General features: G+C 41.8%; 1 pseudogene; it reads left to right on the top strand.

The window, feature by feature from the left end:
* Nucleotides 1–1,374: 1,374 nt before the first annotated feature.
* On the top strand, nucleotides 1,375–1,496 carry LOC112442798 (uncharacterized; annotated as a pseudogene).
* Nucleotides 1,497–3,370: the final 1,874 nt, after the last annotated feature.

Below are 3,370 nucleotides of genomic sequence, written 5' to 3'. Positions count from 1 at the left end.
GCCTTCTCTGAGAAACCCTAGGAATCTATAAAATAGCAACTAGAACTAAGAACTGAATTGAGCAAAGTCACAGAATAAAAGAGCCACACTCATAGATCCATCGTATTCCCCTACACCGGCAGCAAACCACTGGAAGATGAAATCTATTTTTTCTTATTTCTTTAAATTTCCACTCCCTCTTGAATCTCTCTCCCACCCACCCCATCCTACCCCTGTGGGTCATCACAGAGCACCGAGCTGAGCTCCCTATGCTGTACACCAGCTTCCCACTAGCTGTCTGTTTCACACACAGTAGGATGTATATGCCAATGCTACTCTCCCAATTCATTTCACTCTCCTTTTCCCCCTCTGTGTCCACATGTCTGTTGAAAGTGAAATCTTTAAAAATTCCATTTACACTAAAAAGGCAAAAAAAATTAAAATACTTAGGAATAAGTTTAACAAAAGATATGTAAGACCTACACATTGAAAATGATCCCCTCAAAATACTAGATAAATTAAAGAGAACTGAAATAAATGTTCTTGTATGAGAAGACTCAATGTTATTCAAATGTCAGTTCTCTCCAATTTGACATAGAGAGTCAACAGAATCTTAATCCCAATTTCCAGCTGACTTTATTTGTAGAAATTTATAGGCTCATTCTAAAATGTACGTGGAAATGCAAATGACCTAGAATGCCCCAGGTAATCTTGATAAAGGAAAGTAAAGTTGGAGAATTTACACTACCTAATTTCAAGGCTTGCTATAAAACCGGTGCACCGTCACCAAGACTTTATGATGTACAAAGAGAGACATGTCATTCAATGGGACAGAATAGAGAGCCCAGAAATAGACCCACATTTAAATGGTCATTTGACTTTTCAAGGAAGAACTGAAGTAATTCTATGAATAAAGCAGTTCTTTTCAACAGGTGTGGCTACAACAACTGGCCATCAATATAAGAAAACATGAACATCAACCTCTATCTTACACTAATATACATAAAATTTAATTTGAGATGAATCGTTCCCTGGTGGTTAAGACAGTAAAGAATCTTCCTGCAATGCAGTTGACCCAGGTTTGATCCCTGAGTTGGGAAGATTAAAGAAGGGAATGGCAACCGCCTCCAGTATTCTTGCCTGGAGAATCCCATGGACAGAGAAGCCTGGCGGGCTACAGTCCACGGGGTCGCAATGAGTCAGATATGACTTAGCGACTAATACTTTGACTTTCATAGATCTAAGCTCAAAAGCTAAAACTAGATAACTTCCAAAAGAAAACATAGAATATCTTCATCACCTGGAGACAGGCAAAGGTTTCTTAGAAAGGAGGCAAAAAGTAATAATAATCAAAAGAAAATATGATGATGTAGCTTTCATAAAAATTTATAACTCCTGCTCATCAAAAACATAATTAAGAAAAGGATGATATGCAATGGCTGCAAACAGCAGCCTCCTCAATAGTGTATACAACCTGTTGCTTGCATAGACTGCCCTAAGAGACCCTAGAGACCATGCTTTCCAATGAACATTTATGTCTGACTTCATGTTGTCACCAGGCAATGCTTCAGACAGGTATTCAGGTGTCTTCAGAAAGCTCCAGGGCACACAGTGACCAGGGTCCACATTTTCCAAGTCCTCAAGTCCGTCACCCCAAGCTGCAGGACCAGAAGCATGGTTGAGGTTCTACACAGGGCCTGGTTCAAGTTCCCCAGTTGCCAGGAGATCCATGTCTCCAAGAAGTGGGGCTTTACCAAGTGCAATGCAGATGAATTTGAAGCTATGGCAGCTGAAAAGTGGCTCATCCTGGGTGCCTATGGGGTCAAATACCTTCCTAGTCATGATCCCATAGATGAATGGTGAGCCCTGCACTCTTAAGGGCTTTGGCACTGCTCCCTCCTTACTCACGCCCACCAATACACCCAACTTCCTGTTCAAAAAATAAAATGGATAACAAGTCACAGACTAGTAGAAGACAGTGCAGAACACTCCATTAAAGGACTTGCATCAAGTATATATAAAGAGCTTCTGCTGCTGCTGCTACTGCTAAGTCGCTTCAGTCGTGTCCGACTCTGTGCGATCCCATAGACAGCAGCCCACTGGGCTCCTCCGTCCCTGGGATTCTCCAGGCAAGAACACTGGAGTGGGTTGCCATTTCCTTCTCCAATGCATGAAAGTGAAAAGTGAAAGTGAAAGTGAATTCGCTCAGTCGTGTCTGACTCTTAGTGACCCCATGGACTGCAGCCTACCAGCCTCCTCCGTCCACGGGATTTTCCAGGCAAGAGTACTGGAGTGGGGTGCCGTTGCCTTCTCCTATATAAAGAGCTACAATGCAATAAATAAAACATGACCAACCCAGGAAAAAGAAGGGTAGATGTTTGAACAGACTTTTCACAATAAGTTAGGTGGACTGAACGCATGTCTGCTCTACGACCCAGCAATTCCACTTCCAGGCATTCACCCAAAAGAAAGGAAGACATAGGTCCACAACAAGATGTGTACAAGAACATTCATGGCCACTTCATTTATGGTAACCCCTGGAAAACAACCTCAAATAAACTGCTCATGAAGACAGATGGATACACAAATTGTTAACCACTTCCTGATGATACAAAAGGGACAAAGTATTAACACATGCAACAAAATGAATGAATCTTGGACTTCCCTGGTGGCATGGTGGATTTGAACCCGATGCAGGGGACATTGGTTCGATCCCTGGTCCAGGAAGAGTCCACATGCCGTGGAGCAACTAAGCCCGTGCACCACAACTACTGAGCCTGTGCTCTAGAGCCCAGGAGCCACAACCACTGAAGCCCTTTCACCTAGAGCCTGCGCTCCACAGGAGAAGCCATCGCGATGAGAAGCCCATGCCCTGCAACGAAGAGTAGCCCCAACTCGCCGCAGCTAGAGAAAGCCCACACAAAGCAACAGAAACCCAGTGCAGCCAAAAATAAGTAAATGGATGGACCTCAAAAATGTGAGTGCATATTATTTGATTCCATTTATGTGAAATTTTAGAAAGTTTTTTTTAAAAATAAAAATGGATTACTTCTGCAGGATGAGAGCAACGATTGACTAGAAAGGGGGTATGAACAGATTTCCTAGCTGATAGAAATGTTCCATAACTTTATATGGATTGGGGTTACACATACAAAGTATTTGTGAAATCTCAGAAAATACACTTGTGATTTGTGCATTTTATAGTTTCATACATGTAAGTGTAACACCCCTCCCCCATACATATGCACCAAAAAAACACATGCAAATATTAATTTTACTTAATTATATGCATGCTGAAGTGTCTGGAATGCAGTATACTGATGGCCTGCATTTTGCTTTAAAATATACCAGAAATAAGATGTATTGAATACTAGATATATGGAGAGGTATT

The sequence above is a fragment of the Bos taurus genome, chromosome 19 (assembly GCF_002263795.3).
Source record: "Bos taurus isolate L1 Dominette 01449 registration number 42190680 breed Hereford chromosome 19, ARS-UCD2.0, whole genome shotgun sequence".
NCBI classification, from domain to species: domain Eukaryota; kingdom Metazoa; phylum Chordata; class Mammalia; order Artiodactyla; family Bovidae; genus Bos; species Bos taurus.
Note: the sequence above shows the minus strand (reverse complement) of the source record. Positions and strands in the feature narration are given on the sequence as shown.